This window comes from Rana temporaria, chromosome 1 (assembly GCF_905171775.1).
Source record: "Rana temporaria chromosome 1, aRanTem1.1, whole genome shotgun sequence".
Classification (NCBI taxonomy): Eukaryota; Metazoa; Chordata; class Amphibia; order Anura; family Ranidae; genus Rana; species Rana temporaria.
The window spans coordinates 206,149,242-206,169,074 of record NC_053489.1 but is presented as its reverse complement, the minus strand read 5'-3'; the positions used below and the strand labels follow the sequence as shown (position 1 = coordinate 206,169,074).

At 47.0% G+C, this 19,833-nt stretch overlaps 1 protein-coding gene and 1 pseudogene across 1 annotated transcript in view; both read left to right on the top strand.

Annotated features, from left to right (window-relative positions):
* The first annotated feature begins 7,768 nt into the window (after positions 1–7,768).
* On the top strand, positions 7,769–7,899 carry LOC120925176 (annotated as a pseudogene).
* A 4,722-nt stretch (positions 7,900–12,621) lies between these two features.
* LOC120935943 (catechol O-methyltransferase-like) overlaps positions 12,622–19,833 on the top strand; it is an 86,035-nt gene continuing 78,823 nt past the window's right edge. The window contains exon 1 of the mRNA XM_040347991.1: positions 12,622–12,646. The gene's annotated coding sequence lies outside the window, so the exon portion shown is untranslated. The remainder of the gene's footprint in view (positions 12,647–19,833) is intronic.

Sequence of the window (19,833 nt, the reverse complement as noted above, 5' to 3'; positions counted from 1 at the left end):
TGGACACTTACCTGTCCTGGAGTCCAGCGATGTCGGCACCCGCAGCTGATGTTTCCATCTTCTGTCGGGGTGCTGCCACTGCCATTGCGGGTAAAGGGTACCAGGAACCCTAATGTTAATGCGCAGGGCCCGCTCCTCTCTCCTACTGTCAAAGACAGATATCCTGTCCCCCCAAAAGGTGCCAATTGTGGCACCGGGGCACACTGTGCAGGGACCGCCCTGTCTTTTCTCCGCTCTCCCCTATGGGGGGATCGGATGAACACGGACCGTATGTCCATGTTCATCCGATCTGATCTGCAGACGGAAGGAAAAATAGGGTTTTCTTCCGTCTGCAGAATCGGATCATTGCGGAGGCGGACGAGATCGGGTGTCAGCGGATGTTCATCCGCTAACACCCGCAATCACATAGGGACCAATGTATGTCCCTTTTTCATCTGCAAACGAATGAATGAAAAAGCGGACATACGGTCCGCATGTGTGAAAGGGGCCTAAGAGAAAATTCCTCTTTTCAATGCTCTAACTTCATAAAACTAAAACCTACACAGTATGAAGGTATATTGCAGTACAAAGTCCATAAGTAGTCTGTATACACCTAGAATAAGTAAGAAAAGATCTAAGTTAAAGGGGAAGGAGTGCCCATCTAGAAATCAGATTTTCTCTAAAGTTGTCCTTTCCATGCATTCCTTATCTCATTGCTGGCATATTATAAAGAATGATGTAATCTCTGCTCATGCTTTATGCATACTAAACAGTCCCACCTCTATATTCCTCAGTTGCTGCTGATGTTTGCACAGTCGGCTTTGAGCGATTATTTCAGCAGTGACCATTCACAATGCTGGGATTGTGTTCATCAATGACCGTGCCTGCCATTATCACTCTCACTGCATTAGGATTCTGTTCAGCCTCTAGGTTCTCAAGCAGCTCAGATGCCTGAAACCAGGCCAAGAAAATCAGTAGAAACACATATGTGAGACTGGCACACACTGTCCATGGTTTTCATAATTATACCTATTATAATAACAATTGTAATTTGTATACAACATTTACAGTTCTGTTACTCTAGTTGGGATTTAAATATGATAAAACTATTTGATATATGAAAGCGTCCATTGGCAGGTTCACACCGCAAAAAATCTCCAGATCCATCACGCATGTGTTTCTGCATGTACGTTTTTAAGGAGTTTTTAAAGCGTTCTGGTGCGTTTTTGATGCGTTTCCAGATGCTTTTTTTTTTCTGTTTTTTCCCCCACTGTACTAGGGTTTGTTGCGTTTTTGATGCATTCCTGTGCATTCCGGTATGTTTTTGATGCGTTTTACCACGTTATATTATAGTCTAGTGCAAGAAAAATGCAGCATTTTTTTTTCTGGAACTGACTGCACTGGTGTGAACTATGCCATTAGAAACCATATATCCTAATTTGTATGCGTTTTTGATGCAGAAAAAAAAACGCACTGGACTGCATGTGGTGTGAACTGTTGTCCTTCAGGAAAAACAAAAAGGTAAATGGAATGGTTTATATTTGCAAAATAGGACGTTCAGATGTCAGATACTAATGCCGCGTACACACGGTCGTTTCTTGTGATGAAAAAAAACCGAAGTTTTTAAAAACTTCATTTTAAATGACCGTGTGTGGGGGAAAACGTTGTTTTATGTCTTCTGAAAAACGACAAAAAAAAATTCGAGCATGCTTAAATTTTTTGTGTCGTTTTTCAAAACGTTGTTTTTTGTGTCACAAAAAATCACCGTGTGTAGCTAAAACGACGTTTAAAACAACGTTTTTAAACCAGCGCATGCTCAGAAGCAAGTTATGAAGCGAGCTTCAATGGAAAAGAGTGCTGAACGTAACCGCGCTTTGCTAGAGCATTTTGAAAAAACGATGGTGTGTAGGCAATGTCGTTTTTTAAAATGAAGTTTCAAAAACGTAGTTTTTTTACTTCACAAAAACTACGCGGCATTAGATTTTGATCAAGGTTAGTATTAAAAAAACATGTAAATAATCATTCTGTATAGAGAAATCCTTTAAACAGTGTATTAAATGTTTCAAAAGGGTTGTAAACAATCGTGTTTTGTATTCTGACACTGACCAGCCCCCTAGCCCCCCCCCCCCCCATTTTACTCACCTGAGCCCATTTGTTCCCTCGGCGGAGACGCGTTCTTCCTCTCTGCCTGGGGGTTCCAGCTCCTGATTGGATAGATTGATAGCAGCGCAGTCATTGGCTCCAGATGCTGTCAATCAAATCCAATAAAATAGGTGCCGGGGGGCGGGCCGAGTCCTGCATTCTGTGTGAATGTACACAGATACAGAAATCGGGAGCGCGTCTGCCGCCGGGGGACCCCAGAAGAGGAGGATCTGGGCCACTCTGTGAAAAACGAACTGCAGGTGGAGGTAAGTATGACATGTTTGTTATTTAAAAACAAATAATTTAAAAGGAGTTGTAAAGTCAGAAGATTTTTTTATCTTAATGCATTCTATACATTAAAGGGGTTGTAAAGGTAAACAAAAATTTCCATAAATAGCTTCCTTTACCTTAGTGCAGTCCTCCTTCACTTACCTCATCCTTCCATTTTACTTTTAAATGTCCTTATTTCTTCTGAGAAATCCTCACTTCCTGTTCTTCTGTCTGTAACTACACACAGTATTGCAATGTTTTCTCCCTGGTGTGGAGTGTTGTGCTCGCCCCCTCCCTTGGACTACTGGAGAGTCAGGACACCCACTAACACACAGCTCCTTTCTCTATCTGCAATGTAGAGAGTTTCCTGACTCTCCTGCTCGCCCCCTTCCCCCTCAAGAGGCTTTCTCCACACCAGGGAGAAAGCCTTGCATCACTGTGTGGAGTTACAGACAGAAGAACAGGAAGTGAGGATTTCTCAGAAGAAATAAGGACATTTAAAAGCAAAATGGAAGGATGAGGTAAGTGAAGGAGGACTACACTAAGGTAAAGGAAGCTATTTAGGGAATTGTTTTTTTTACCTTTACAACCCCTTTAAGATAAAAGCCTTCTGTGTGCAGCAGCCCCCCTAATACTTACCTGAGCCCCATCTCTGTCCTGCAATGTCCACGAGTGTCTTAGCCGTCCAAGCCTCTCCCTCCTGATTGTCTGAGACACAGCAGCAGCACTATTGGCTCCCGCTGCTGTCAATCAAATTCAGTCAGCCAGTCAGCAGAGAAAGTGGCGGGGCTGGACCTCAGCTCAGTGTCTGAATAAACAAATGGAGCTGTGGCTCTGCTTGGGAGCCCCCATAGCAAGCTACTTGCTGTGAGGGCACTCGCCAGGAGGACAGAAGAGGGACAGAGAAGAGGAGGATCTGGGATGCTTTGCGCAAATCCACTACTCAGAGAAGGTAAGAATAACTTGTTTATTATTTTTATTGAAAAAAAAACAATACTTTACAATCACTTTAACATTAAACTCGAGTTGTAATGTGTTTTACTGAAAAACACAAAGTCTCAGCCAGCAGGACATTTTCTAATGCATCATTCATGCAATGCACCTAAAACACATAGATGTTATTGGGGTTTAGTTGTCTTTAGGATTGATTTACTAAATGAAGAGCGACTGTTTACTTTAAAAAGTGAATGTTCACTTATCTTCGAGAAAAATGTGAAGCTGTGTTGCAAGCAGGTCTTGTTTTGGTTATCTTTCTTGTACATGATTGTGTATTCAAAAGGAACAAAGTTCCATTGTATTTAAAAGTCTATGGAAACATTTTCTTTGCAATAAGTGCAAGTCTCTATTTCTTAACTAGTTACCGACCGCCCACCGTCGTTATACGTCATCACTTTAAAGATGAATATCTCGGTAACAGCAGCAGCTGCTGCCACAATCGAGATATTCATCTCTTCAGTGGGCGGCCGTGTAAACGATAACGGCAGTCTCCGCGGCGGATTCGCCGCGAGATCGCCGTTATCGGTGGCGGGAGAGGGCCCCCCCCCTCCCGCGGCTCTCCCGCGTCCTTCGCCGCTTACCGGAGCCGTCGGTAGCGGCGGAGGTGATCGGGACCGTTCGGCTGGTGACTGGGGACGAGACTGAAGGAAAAATCTCCTTCACCCATCCCCATAGCTCTGCTGGGCAGAAGTGACGTCAAAACGTCAGTCCCGCCCAGCGTCTTAAAGCAACATTTTTTTTTTGTCATTTGAAAAAATTACATTTCCAAATTTTTTTTTTTTTTTTTTTTTGCATTTAAGCCTAAATATGAGATCTGAGGTCTTTTTGACCCCAGATCTCATATTTAGGACCTGTCATGCTTTTTTCTATTACAAGGGATGTTTACATTCCTTGTAATAGGAAAAAAAGTGATCAAATTTTTTATTTTTTTTATTTCAGTGTTAAAAATTGTAAAATAAATAAAAATAAATGCGAAAACCAAAAAAATATTTTTTTAAAGCGCCCCGTCCCGACGAGCTCGCGCGTAGAAGCGAATGTATACGCGAGTAGCGCCCGCATGTGAAAACGGTGTTCAAACCACACAAGTGAGGTATCGCCGCGATCGTTAGAGCGAGAGCAATAATTTTAGCCTTAGGCCTACTCTGTAACTCAAAAAATGCAACCTGCAGAATTTTTTAAACGTCGCCTATCGAGATTTTTATTGGTGAAAGTTTGACGCCATGCCACGAGCGGGCACAATTTTAAAGCGTGACATGTTGGGTATCATTTTACTCTGCGTAACATTATCTTTCACAATATATAAAAAAATTGGGCCAAATTTATTGTTGTCTTATTTTTTAATTAAAAAAAGTGAATTTTTTCCAAAAAAAGTGCGCTTGTAAGACCGCTGCGCAAATACGGTGTGACAAAAAGTATTGCAATGACTGCCATTTTATTCTCTGGGGTGTGAGAAAAAAATATATATAATGTTTGGGGGTTTTAAGTAATTTTCTAGCAAAAAAAAATGTTTTAGTCTCGTAAACACCGAATCTGAAAAACAGGCCCGGGGCTAAAGTGGTTAGTGGCTGTAAACCTCAGACATGAAATATGAACAAAGCATAGCCCTCTATAATGTGTACTTTTCTCAATTGAGAGCACTAAGTGTCATTTATGTCTGCTGCTTCCTTTCTCTGCTATCAGCATGAGTCACTTCTGACAAGTATTCTAACACCAAGACAAAAAAAGCGACGGGTGGTATCTCCAGCACATAGCCTGTGATTGACGGCCTCAGCTCTGTTCCTGTTTGCTGTGTGAAGGGGTGTATGTCCCGTCCCTCTCAGAACTATCCTCACTGTGAAAAGCTCAGACAAAAACTTTATAAACTCTGGACTTTGAACTGATTGAGGTAGAGAAGAGAGGACTGCAGATAAACAGGTGAAACTTTTGTAGGAGTTTATTTTTCATCTCTCTCATCACCTGAGCCTACTCACTGCACTGGGTTTACAACCACTTTAACCACTTGACCACTGGGCACGTAAACCCCCTTAATAACCAGACCAATTTTCAGCTTTCGGTACTCTCACAATTTGAATGACAATTACTCAGTCATACAACACTGTACCCAAATGAAATTTTCGTCCTTTTTTTCACACAAATAGAGCTTTCTTTTGGTGGTATTTAATCACCGTTGGGTTTTTTATTTTTTGCGCTATAAGAGAAAAAAGACTGAAAATTCTGTAAAAAATAATAATTTTTCTTTGTTTCTGTTATAAAATTTGGCAAATTTAGTATTTTTTCTTCATTCTTTTGCTTAAATGTGAAAGATGAAGTTACGCCGAGTAAATAGATACCCAACATGTCACCCTTCAAAATTGCACACGCTTGTGGAATGGCGCCAAACTTTGCTACTTAAAAATCCCCATAGACGACGTTGCAGGGTATTGTGGAGTATTGTGGGGTATTGCGGAGTATTGTGGGGTATTGTAGAGTATTGTGGGGTATTGTAGAGTATTGTGTGGTATTGCAGGGTATTGCGGAGTATTGCGGGGTATTGTGGGGTATTGCGGAGTATTGCGGGGTATTGTGGGGTATTGCGGAGTATTGCGGGGTATTGTGGGGTATTGCGGAGTATTGCGGGGTATTTCGGGGTATTGCGGAGTATTGCGGGGTATTGCGGAGTATTGCGGGGTATTGCGGGGTATTGTGGGGTATTGCGGAGTATTGCGGGGCATTGCGGAGTATTGCGGGGCATTGCGGAGTATTGCGGGGCATTGCGGAGTATTTTGGGGCATTGCAGAGTATTTTGGGGCATTGCAGAGTATGGGGGCATTGCAGAGTATGGGGGCATTGCAGAGTATGGGGGCATTGCAGAGTATGGGGGCATTGCAGAGTATGGGCGCATTGCAGAGTATGGGCGCATTGCAGAGTATGGGCGCATTGCAGAGTATGGGGGCATTGCAGAGTATTGCACAGGGAGGGATGGATGGCTGGCTGGATCTGTGACTGCATGTGTCACAGATCCAGCCCGCAGCAGCAGCAGTAGCTGCTGCTGCTTCCGCTCTCTCCCCTCTCCTCTCTCACACTGTACCGTTCGGTACAGAGAGGAGAGGGAGGAACCGGCGTCATCACATGACGCCGGTTTGTTTACTAGTGGTCGCTCCGTCATTGGACGGAGCGATCACGTGGTAAATCGCCGCTATCAGCGGCGATTTACCGTGATCCGTGATCAGCCGGGTCCGGAGGACCCGGCGGTCACGGAGACTCCCGTGTGCGCGCCCCACAGGGCGCGCGGGAGCGCGATTCTGGGAGGAAGTACATTGACGCCCTCCCAGAGTTAAGCAACCGCCTTGTAGACTTATTTCGTCTATAGGGCGGTTGCTAACTGGTTAAAGCGAAGTTCCACCCAAAAATGGAACTTCTGCTTTAAGGGAAGGTGATCCCCTGACATTCCACATTTGGCATGTAATTTTTTTGGGTGGAGCAAAACCCCTCTTTTTAGAGGGTTCAAGCTCCCACTTCCACCCGGGGCACCGCTGTACCGGAAGGAAGTTTACCTCTCTCACCCTCCCTCTCTGCAATCATCTGGGACACGTCACAGGTCCCAGATGATTGCTCGGCCAGTCACGGTGCGCAGCGCGGCTTGCGCATGTGCAGTACGTGCCCGGCTGTGAAGCCACAGCTGGGCGCCCACAGTGACAATGCCGGTGCCGCGGAGAGGAGGGGGAGAGGCTTCATTCCCCCGCATCGCTGGACCCTGGACAGGTAAGGCTTGCGTACACACGGTCGATCCATCCGATGAGAATGAGAATGGTGAGAATCCATCCGATGAGAATGGTCCGACGGACCGTTTTCATCGGTTCACCGCTGAAGCAGACCGATCAGGTCAGAACGCGGTGACGTAAAACACACGACGTGCTGAAAAAAAAACCTGAAGTTCAATGCTTCCAAGCATGCGTCGACTTGATTCTGAGCATGCGCAGGTTTTGAACCGATGCTTTTGTGTACTAACCATCGGTTTTGACCGATGGTCAGCCGTCCATCAGTTCGATTTTAAAGCAAGTTCTCTAATTTTTGTCCGATGGGCCGTACACACGGTCAGTTTGGACCGATGAAACTGAACTTCAGGCCGTTTTCATCGGTTTGGACCGACCGTGTGTACGCGGCCTAAGTGTCCGATTATTAAAAGTCAGCAGCTGCAGTATTTGTAGCTGCTGACTTTTAATATTTTTTTTTAGTAGGAACTCAGCTTTAACATGTACTATTGGTCATATCATGTGATCAGCTCTTCAGTTGGTGGCTCTCAGTAACCTGCTCTCTGCTCTGCCCCTCCAACGCATGCGGTGCGCTCAGAGGCTGAGCCAGATGCCAGTCCAGGCATCTGGGTGGATCCCGACCATGTGAAACGGCTTCTCGGCCTTTTGGCTAAGATCAAGTGTAGTATCTGTTCTTATCAGTTGCCAATAGGTGGTGCTAAGCTGACTGTCCCCGGTACCCTGTTGCAGGGGGAAAGGGATGGCAGTCGGCGGACGCTAAGCCTGTTGGCGTGGAGGTGGAGGCCTTCTGATCGGGACAGAGAGGCATGAGGTCGAAGCCAAGAGGCCGGGTCCCTGGCCGTTGGCCTGGATTTGGTGGTATCTGCCCCAGTCAGTTGTTCTGGAGGGAACCCTTGCTTCTCCTTTAACCGGGAAGGAGCGGGTAGTACTTCCAGAATGTGATTAGGCGGGAGAGATAGGGGTTGTGGGTAGAGCCTGCTTAGGTGGGTTCTCCCCAGCCTCTTCTCCCACCTTCCTGGCTGGGTAGGGTGCTGCCGGTCCGGACCGGGGGCTAGGGACCGTTGAAAAGCCTGTGGAGATTGTGCCCCTGGAGTGGCAGTCCAGGGGTGCCATACATTGCACGAGTGTTTGAGGGGCACTCATCGTGTGGCACCTTCAGGTCACTGATCTCCACAACACACTTTTCACACCTGCCTCTAGGGCCGGGCCTTTTGGCTAGGACCAGAGGAATTTTTGTTTCCTGGCCGGAGGGCCGGCCAATGTATTGCACATTGGTCACTTTACCTCACTCTCCCATCTTCCTTCTCCCCACTTTCCTTTTTTATTTTTCCCCGTGTTTGTTTGTTTTGTCACTTTTTTTGTTTGGTGCTTGGCACTTTATGTGTGGCGAGTAGGGTGCTGGTCCTCGGGCCTGCCTCTGAAAGTCTTGGGAGTTGGTGGACCCGGCCTTCTGGCTAAGTTCGCCGGCTCTCATGGGGTCTCCCTTCGGGGGAGCCTCACCGAGGAGGGTTCTGTTTCGGCAGTCCCTCCGAGGATGTTGGGTCCTTGTGGCTTCGGCTGCTTGGACCAACTCTAGTCCCTGTCAGGAGCCTAACGACCCGGGGGATCAGAGATGGGTCCTCTTCGGAGGACAACTGACGTATGCACCCGTTGCAGTTTTTTGTGATTTCACTCTTTATGTGTGTGCACATTTTTCTCTGCACCGAGTGGAGTTTTTGGGTTGTGTTTTGCACGCCACAGGCTTTTCAACAGAAAAAAAAAAAAAATGTGAAACGGCTCTTTGATATCGGCCAACAGCGGGCTTTAGCCCACTGTGGGCTGAAAATGGGTCACTGGAGTGCATAACTAACTGAACTCCTGTGATCCATAGAAGTACAGACAAAACAGTTTTGGCTATACTCCTCCTTTAATTGAAATGTATCTTGTGAAGCAGAATTTTAGCTGCAATCATCTGCAAGTAATGGCTTGTTCACACTTTTGCAGAGATTTACTGATCTCTGCAAGGGCACACAAAAACCTATTTTCTGTTTTTACACTAAAACACAACCTTCAGACCAGTTTTGCCAACCTGCCAGATTGAAATTTACTGACACAACACCCAAAATTTACTGGCACCGCCAAGTTTTTTTACTGGCATTTCCAAAAGTAAAAAAAATGACTGTTTTAAGTGCAAATTTCTGTATTTAGGCTACACACAAGTACAATATGCAATTAGCAATATGATTTAAGGTAGATAATAAGGCAAATAACATATTTTCTTATTTTATTTTCGATATAGTAAGTAAGTAGCTCAGGGACAGGACTCAGGAGGGTAAGAAATTAGAATGGTCAGGCGCACACACATGAAACTGACTCTCACAATGACAGTAAGGTGCAGCATCACAGATCATCAACACGACACGTCCTCTCCTGAGTCACAGTGACAGTCTCTCCAAGCAAGGTGGTCCCTTCAGTCCACTCCAGTCTAAACAGCACTGAAAGTCCCGCTCCTGGCCTGCTTTGCTCCCAACCCACACACAAGGCTCTGGTCGCTCTGCTTTGCACCATGAGATCACACCACATGCTCAGGCACCGCCTCCGCCAGAGCCACCCGAACACACTGTAGCAGGCACTCGGATGGTCTCGGCCGGCTCCGGACCGAGCCGAGCGTCACAGCCATATTTTTTACTGGCAACCTTTTCCTTTTGGAGATAGAGTATTACCGCGCTACCAGAGAAATGGGAGGGGGGAGGAGGGGGGGGGGAAGGGGTGGTGGAAGAGGAGTACTGCTGCAGCACTAAAGGTGTATCAAACCCAAAGTAAATATTATGAATAGGTAGTGCTGATGCGCTGTATAGAAAAATTTAGGTGAATGAATTAAATGTTACTATAACAGATATGTGAACATCAAAGGACAATAAAATTCTTGCTGATAATGATAATAAAATGACATCAAATCCAAAAAAAACAATGGATGCAAAGTGCGAGGTGAAACTAAATTGGAGCATGCTACTAGAAGTCCCAAAGGCAGCAAAACTAAACAATACACATAAGTGATAATTGTGAACTAGAATGTTGCACCAGTGTCCATGCAGAAACAAATCATAAAGATGGAAAAAGTCAAAATAAAGTGCTGGTGCTTGTGCCAAATATTCAACGTGAAGGTAGTGCAGGCAGGGCTGATCCTAGGCAGGGTGCACAGGGCGCCAAAGTGCCAGAGTTCTCCCCTCCCTCCTTCTCTACTTGTTTGTGTCCGTCCAGAACTAGTGTTCTGAGCATAGGTATGTGTCCGTCCAAAACTCGGGGGAGGGGCCGCTCCTCTTCCTGACATGAGAGTTCTAGTTTTCAGTGGCTGCTGAGTGCTGATGTGCAGGAATGAATTCCTAACACCGGGAGTCTTGGATTCCGCACTGTCTCCACCAACTCCAGTTGGAATGCCTCCCACTCCCATCTCTATCTCAGGCTGCACAGAGAGAGAATAGAGGTGAGTCACAGTGTTCAGTGTGCTGGGGGATGGCATCCCCAGCATCCCTTTACACGTGCTCTGGGCTGCTCTAGATGTTTTATGGCATGATAGATTGCATAGGATCAGTGGCGGTTCGTCCATAGAGGGCGCTGGAGCGCCGCCCCCTCTGGCTCTCACCGCCACTGAGTGAAATAACATAGATTCATGCATTGCACGAATCTATGTTATTTTCGCCGCTGCCGCTGTTATTCAGATGGTCGGCGCTCAATGTCCGGCCATCTGAATAACGCCAGCTGGTTGGCTGTAGGGAAATGTCTATCAAAGCCAACGGCTCTGATAGGCTTTCCCAATACAGCCCTCGGGTCCCGGAAGCTTATTCTCGGAGCGCACAGACTGTACGCCCCTTGAATAAGATGACAGGCGTCTCAGCCAATCACGTTGGCCGGTTCTGGCTACCTGTAACCTGATTGGCTGAGACGCCTGTCAGTCATCGAGGGCGGGAGAAGACATCGTGGGACGTGGATGCCTGACTCCAGTAAAGGTAAGTGCCGGGCGGGGGGGGGGGGGGGGGGGAAGAACGCAATTTACAGGGCACAGTGGGGACAATTCGCACAGCGGTGACCATTAAAGGGCACAGTGGCTGCGTTTAATGGCATGGCACAGTGGTGACAATGGATGGCACAGTGGCTGCGTTTAATGGCATGGCACAGTGGTGACAATGGATGGCACAGTGGTGACAATGGATGGCACAGTGGCTGCGTTTAATGGCATGGCACAGTGGTGACAATGTATGGCACAGGGGCTGCGTTTAATGGCATGGCACAGTGGTGACAATGTATGGCACAGGGGCTGCGTTTAATGGCATGGCACAGTGGTGACAATGTATGGCACAGTGGCTGCGTTTAATGGCATGGCACAGTGGTGACAATGGATGGCACAGTGACTGCGTTTAATGGCATGGCACAGTGGTGACAATGTATGGCACAGTGGCTGCGTTTAATGGCATGGCACAGTGGTGACAATGGATGGCACAGTGGCTGCGTTTAATGGCATGGCACAGTGGTGACAATGTATGGCACAGTGGCTGCGTTTAATGGCATGGCACAGTGGTGACAATGGATGGCACAGTGACTGTGTTTAATGGCATGGCACAGTGGTGCGAATTGATGGCACAGTGGTGCAAATTGATGGCACAGTGACTGCATTTGATGGCATGGCACAGTGACTGCGTTTAATGGCATGGCACATTGGTGCGAATTGATGGCACAGTGGTGCGAATTGATGGCACAGTGACTGCATTTGATGGCATGGCACAGTGACTGCGTTTAATGGCATGGCACAGTGGTGCGAATTGATGGCACAGTGGCTGCATTTGATGGCATGTAACAGTGGCTGCGTTTGGGCACCGTGAGACTGCAATTTTTTTTTTCCTTTGCGCCCCCCCAAAAATTTTGAGCACCAGCCGCCACTGCATAGGATACACAGCCCGGCCCATTCCTGCGCCTAGTCCATCAACAGATGTGATGTATAAGGAGATGTAAAGGGGAGGAGTTAGTAAATGACAACGCCCATTTGGGGGCGCCAGAAATATTTCTGCACCCAGGCGCCTATGACCCTAGGATTGGCCCTGAGTGCAGGAAAGGATTCCAATTTCCTTTTAGAGTTAGTGAGGGTGTCCCCTTACCTTACTGCTGTAAGGTAACAGCATGTATAATACAGCCAAGGCGTTTAAATTGTTTCCAAATGTAGTATGTCCCAGTGAGCTGCAATCTCTATCTGTGGATATAGTCCCCCTCAGGAGTCACGTCCAATGGACAACAATGACCCTTCCTATCCACACCTCAGATTTCTAGGTGCCTGGCTTTTAGACTGATTCTCTTGCTTCCGCACTTTGATTCAGTGACCAGAAGACTATTAATGATTAGCCTGTAAGTGTGATCCACCCTGTCAGACAGGGACTGTATCCACAGATAGAGATTGCAGCTCACTGGGACATACTACATTTGGAAACGATTTGAACGCCTTGGCTGTATTATACACGCTGTTACCTTACAGCAGTAAGGTAAGGGGACAGGCAGAGGGACTGGAAACATATGGCCTATGCGCCTTGTGTGCAAGGGGTCTAAGTTCTTTGTTCAGAGAAGGAACTATGCTGGAGGAATAGATGATCTTGCTGCTCTCTTACCGATTCTAGTAAATGGATAGTTAGTATGATCCGGGCTAATAAGTTCACCTTTTGGAGCATCTTACACGTTACACCCATATAATGAGTATAACATGTAACATGTTCCAGACCTGTTCCCTGCACCCCCAATCCCCCCTCCCTGTGACATTTTTAAAATGATGCTCCAACACGGCCGCATTGTTCATTCACAAGAATCTGTGAATGAATGGACTACAATTTCTGTCTGCCACATTGCTGTCAATGGACCACAAGTGTGCTGATCAGCGCGCTTGTAATCTATTTGTACTCCCTACAGTCCTGTAACATATAGGCTCATACAGAGGTACAAGCAACAGGACTGCGGGCAGTCTATACAGGAGCCTAGTATTGCACCCACAATTCTCTGCAGGCTCCTGTGAAACAATTAAATAAAATGCACATTTTAGTTTTTCTGCGAAATATGTTGATTTATTATTTTTCAAAAAGGTGAACTTGTCCTTTAAAGCAGAACCGAAGGCATCTAACAAAGACAGGCAGGTCAGTGGCACTGTTGGTCGGTCGGGCATCCACCCCTGCACTTACCCCAACCCTGTTGCAGGCGACCAAGGCTCCTATGGGCAGCGGCTCCCATTGTGTCACCTCCTAGGCTTCCAATAAGATCGCCTGTTTCTTTAGCCAATCAGACCCGCTTCCTGATTGGCCAGTAGGAGGATCAGTGCGACAATAGTGAATATTCATTCGCTATTGTCACACAACTGGGTGGGCTCGGAGCGCAGTGCTCTGTGCGCCAAGCCTGCCCTTTTTTTAAGCCAATTGGAGCCTCTGGCTCTAATAACATGCTTAAAAAAAATTCCCCTATTGGAATCCATGCGTCCGGCGCCCGGCATGTAGATTAGGGGGTCGGACACATGGATAGGATGGGCCCCCACTGAGGCAGGCTATTATCACAGAAGAGACTTCTTCAATAATATATACCTACCTACCTGCCTTCTTCTGTGGCATGTAAACGGAGCTGCGCATGCGCAGCTCTGCTTACTTTGCCGGCATGGTCATTGTGCAAGGATGTCCGGTTCCTGCATGTGTGCAGGAGTTATGTCATCATGTGCTGGCCAGTGGAGATGCCTGAAGACCAGCACCCAGTGAGGGACCCAGACCATCAGAGAACAGGTTGTTTAGTGCCTTTAGTTCCACTGTCAGGCCAGGTTTACACTTGTGCCTCTGCATTTTTCATGTGTTTTTCATGCGTTTCCTTAAAAATGAATGGGACCAAAAAAAGCACCTGTATTTTTTCCAAGACTCACAAAAGAGGAACGCAGGTGTCGATGGAGCCCCTAGAAAATAATGGTAATCCTCTTCTCACATGTTGGCCAATGCATGTGGAATGGCACAGGTGTAAATGGGGCAGTTGGAAAATGTCAGGCAACTATGACCTGCAGAAGTGGCAGCCTATACATTTCTCTTTGTACAGGCCGATACCCCTGGAAGCTGGCAATCAGTAGGCACTCATTCATCAAAGCCATGTTACGGTTTCCCACATTGAAAGGTTCTCTATAATCTGATTAGGTGGACCTTTCATTCATCTGCCTGTCCTCCATTCATAGTGCACTTTTCATTCTGGGAAGCTATAGCATGGCTATTATGAATATAGCAAGAGAGCAGAAAGGGTTGGCATAGTTGGCACATTTGACGAGTGCCTATGACAGGTGCAGCCACTTCTACCCTTCAGTACTTTGCATATACCATACCTGGCTATACCATACTTTATAGATAGTTACACTGAATCAGCTTGGAGCTTCAGTAATCCAGCTTGGACCAATGTAACCATGTACAGTGAAACCTTGGATTACGAGCATAATCCGTTCCAGGAGAATGCTTTTAATCCAAAGCACTCGCATATCAAAGAGAGTTTCCCCAAAGAAGTCAATGGAAACAAAGATAATTTGTTCCGCATTCACTTCTATTGCATGCAATACCGCATGTGGCCAGAGGTGTGGGGGGCGCCGGAGAGCCTCGGAAATACTCGAGGACAGCTCGGCGGAACTCGAAAAACCTTAAACACTCGGGAACTGAGTATTTCTGAGTGATTCTGAGTACTTCCAAACGGCTCCGAACCTTTCCGAGTGTCACCGGTGCCCCCGCACCTCTGGTCAAATGTGGTACTGCACACCCCATTGGCTTAAATCCTGCTAATTTTGCGAGACAACACTCGCAAACCGAGTCAGGATTTAAAAAAAAAGTTGCTTGTCTTTCCAAACGCTTTTAAACTGCGTTACTCGTTAAATAAGGTTCCACAGTATACACCATACTGTACCAGGCTGATCCCCCTGGAAGCTGGAAATCATTAGATACAGCTACATCAGTGATCTCCACTAGTGTCTGGATCCCGTGCTGAGCGGCTGCCCCGCTTATTCTGAACACAGGCGGTCGATTGCTTGGCACAGGTGCCATTCACAGAATGCTTTGCATTCTCTGAATGAATACAAAGCGTTATTTGATTGGAGGAGTGGAGAGGTAGGGTGGTGACATCACGCTCCCTACCTCATCCAATCAGTGAACACTTTGTATACATTGAGACTGAATGCAAAGCATTCTGTGAAAGGCATCTGTGCCAAGCAGCCAACCTCCTGTGTTCAGAATAGAGCAGGGCAGCCGCTTAGCATGAGATCCAGACACTAGTGGAGATCACTGGATTTGTGGTTCCTAGTATTCTGACTTCCAGCTTTCAGGTGCATCAGCCAGGTATGGTATATACATTGCTACATTGATCCAAGCTGGGTCACTGGAGGTCCAAGCGCATACCTCCTAACTTTTTGAGATGGGAATGAGGGACACCTATCAGCAAAACCTACGTTAGATCTACCGGTAACGGTATTTCTACGAGCCTTCCAGGACGGCACACCAGAGAGATGAGGGCTCCTCCCACAGGAAACACAATCAATTGACAAGTTTGTTATAAGTTCCCACCCACCCCCTTGCTCCTCAGTATTTAATAAAGTAATCTTGAACTGGTTCACAAGGGGCACCCCATCGGTACTTATCTTTTAGCATATAGCTTACCTTTCTTCACATAGGGTGGGTAGTAGGCCTGCCGTCCTGGAAGGCTCGTAGAAATACCGTTACCGGTAGATCTAACGTAGGTTTTCTCCTACGCCTTCCAGGACGGCACACCAGAGAGGATATTAAAGGACCTCAGGCCTACCTCAGGGTGGGACCACAGCTTGGAGGACCTTCCGACCGAAAGCCAGGTCTTGCTGTGACAACAATTCTACACGGTAGTGTTTCAGGAAGGTGTGATGACTTGACCAGGTAGCCGCACTACGGATCTGGTCCCAGGAGGCACCTGCTCTCTCAGCCCAGGATGTCGCCAGAGATCTGGTTGAATGAGCTTTGATATTAAGTGGAGCTGGTTCTCCTGCACACTGATAAGCCTCTGAAATAGCTTCTCTAATCCATTTTGAGACTGATGGCCTTGAGGCCTGCAATCCCTTCCTGACTCCACCATAGAGGATTAGGAGATGGTTAGATTTCCTAAAACTTTTGGTTCTCTCTAAATATATAAGAAGACATCTTCTTACGTCCAAACAGTGAAACTTAAATTCCTTCTCGTTCTTTGGTTCTGAACAAAAGGACGGCAATATCATTTCTTGCGTCCTGTTGAGTAAGGATGCTACTTTAGGTAGGTATAGGGGATCTGCCCTAAGAGTGACCCTGTCTGGTTGCACCCTAAGAAAGGGCTCTTTCATGGACAGAGCTTGCAGATCTCCCACCCTCCTGGCTGTAGTAATAGCTAACAAAAAAGCTAATTTTAACGTAAGGAACCTAAAGGAAACTTTCTCTAAAGGTTCAAAAGGGGGCATAGATAATGACTCTAATACCCTAGTAAGGTCCCATGGTGGACAGAAGCTTTTAAGGACAGGGGACATTCTTTCCCTAGCTAGTAAGAACCTCTTAACTAGGTCGTCCTTCGCTAATCTTTTATCCAGGTACACGGAGAGGGCTGCTACCTGTACTCGCAGGGTGCTAACCTTAAGCCCGGCGTCTGCTCCATCCTGGAGAAAATCCAGGATAACCGGAACCGACTGGGAAGACTCTAGCCTTTTTCTACTCCAGGTCTGGAAAGTTTTCCATATTTTTAAGTAGATCTTTCTGGTGACCGGCTTTCTACTTGTAAGGAGAGTATTAATCACCTTTTCTGAACAACCTTTTCGTTTCAGAATCTGGCGCTCACTAACCAGGCTGTTGGTTGAAAAAACTCTGGTCTCGGGTGAGACACTGGACCCTGCCTGAGGAGATCTGTCCTGGCTGGGAGTTTCAGAGGTTCTGCTACTGACATGAATCTCAGATTCGCAAACCATGTCCTCCTTGGCCACCATGGGGCAATAAGGAGGACCTGACCGGGGGACCTGCTGACTTTCTGGAGTACCCGCGGAATTAGCGCCAGGGGTGGGAAGGCGTAAGCCAATCTGAAGTGCCAGTTCTGGGACAACGCGTCCAGGCCCTCGGAATCCCGTTCTACGGAGGTTGAGAAGTACCTGTTCACTTTCCTGTTCTTCCGGTTTGCGAACAGGTCTATGTCTGGTTCGCCAAACTGAAGAACTAGGGCCTGAAAGACCTCGGGATTCAATTCCCATTCCCCCTGTCTTATTTGTTGGCGACTGAGGAAGTCCGCTTCTATCTTGTCTGTCCCCTTTATATGTATGGCTGAGATGGAGGTGACCTATTTCTCTGCCCAACCCAGAATTTCCATGGTTAGTTCCAATAGGGGACCGGATCTGGTACCGCCTTGGTGATTCAGGTAGGCTACTACTGTAGCGTTGTCTGAGCTCACCTGGACCTCCCTGTCTGTGACATCTTGTTGGAAGGCCTTCAGGGCTTCTCCTACTGCTCTGAGTTCCCTGAAATTGGAAGATTGACGAGCTAGGAGGTAGCACCATCTTCCCTGGGCTTTTTTCCCCCCCATGTGGGCACCCCACCCCCATGTGCTGGCATCCGTAGTCAATTTTACCGGATCCCATTGTGCCCAAGGTCGACCTTCCCTTAGGTTTTGGTGACTGGTCCACCACTCTAGGGATGACAGGACCTGAGGGGTGAGTAGAATCTCCTGATCCAGGGATTCCTTCTTCTTGTCCCAAGAGGACAGAAAGAAAAAATGGAGTATCCTGGCATGTAACTGGGACCAGACTACCGCTGGTATGGATGCCGACATTAAGCCTAGGACTCTCATAACTGACCTCCTGGGAAGTCTGGGGAATCTCACCAGATTCTCTGCTGCTGACGATAATTTTTTTATTTTTTCTTCTGGCAGGAAGAGCGTCTGAAGCCTGGAGTCTATAGTGTAGCCCAGAAATATTTTTACCTGTTCTGGTATGAGGGAGGACTTCTCTAAATTGATAATCCAGCCTAGGCTTTCTAAAAACTCCATCACCCTGTTGGTATCCCTCTGAACCTGTGATTCTGTCTGACCGGAGATCAGTAGATTGTCCAGGTATGGTATAAGGCATATCCCTTGAAGATGTAGGAAGGCTACCGCCTCTGCCAGTATCTTTGTAAAGATTCTGGGGCTGGAGGTTAGGCCAAAGGGCAGCGCCCTGAACTGCCAATGACAGATTTCCTTCCCTACCACTACCGCAAACCTCAAAAAAGCCTGATGGTCCACATGAATTGGCACGTGTAAATAATCGTCTTTCAGGTCTATGGTTGTCATGTAGGTTTCCTTCATGAGGTTCTTTCTTACTGAGTAAATACTCTCCATGGAAAACTTATTTTGTTCTAAAAATTTGTTTAGTTTTCTCAGGTTTACTATCAGGCGGAATTTTCCTGATGGTTTCTGAACCACAAACACGTGGGAATAAAACCCCCGGTATTGCTGTTCCACTGGCACTGGTATTATTACTAGTTGCTCTGCCAATTCCTGAATCCCTTCCAAGAGGGCCTTTCTCTTTAGGGTATCCTTGGGGAGCTGCGTGAGGGTGATCATAGGGGGGGGGGGAGGTAACAAATTCCAGGCGGAACCCATCCCTTATAATCTTGTGTATGTAGGGACTGTCTGAAATACTTTCCCACTGTTGTACAAACTGGGACAGCCTCCCCCCTACTTTGACCTTGGCGTCACTTGGTCTGTTTAGCATCAGCCTTGGCAGGGGGAAAGAGCAAGTTATTCTTTTTGTTCCCTTTGCCATAAAACCAGCGCCTATTGGGTTCTCTTTTATACTTCTGTTTGTTTTGCCCCTGGGGGCCTCGAAAAGTCTTCTTAAAACCATCTTTCTTAGGTTTCACAGGGAATTTCTTTCCCTTTTCTGAAGACCTAACTAGGACATCATCTAATCCTTGGCCAAACAGGAGTGAACCCTGGAAAGGGAGTCCACACAGTTTTCCCTTTGATGTGACATCCCCTTCCCAAGCCTTAACCCAGATAGCTCGCCTGGACGAGTTGATCAAGGCCGCTGTCTTGGCTGAAGCTTTAGCAGTTTCCAAGGCGGCATCTGCCAAGTACGCAACAGCTTTCCCTATCAAAGATAGAGACCCCAAGATTTCCTCTGACTCCGTAAACTGGGCGAGGTGTTCTGCCAGTTTCTCTACCCATAAGTCTGCATTCCTGGCTACACAGGTCGCAGCTAAGGCTGGGGCCATAGAAGCTGTGTTAGCCTCCCAGGCTTTCCTTAGGAGTGATTCGGCCCTACGATCCATTAGGTCTTTAATACTGCCAGCATCTTCAAATGAGAGGTCTGACTGTTTCGTGACCTGGGACAGGGCCGCATCCAGTTTTGGGAGTTTAAAGAAAACTTCCCCAACTGACTGGGGGAACGGGTACTTCCGTTTCCAGGTTTTCTGAGTGGTCAGTCTCCTTTCTGGATACTTCCACTCTTCTAGGATTATTTCTTTTAGAGATTGGTGAAGAGGGAAGACTCTATCCTGTGTTTCACTGAGCCCCCTATACACCTTATCCTGTGCAGAGGTCGTTTTTGGAACCTCCGGAATCTCTTCAGTGGCATAGATTGCCTGAAGGAGACTGTCCACATCCTCTGCTGAGAAGAGGAACCTTTTCAATTTTCCTTCCTCCCGAGACATGACTGAGTCTCTATCCT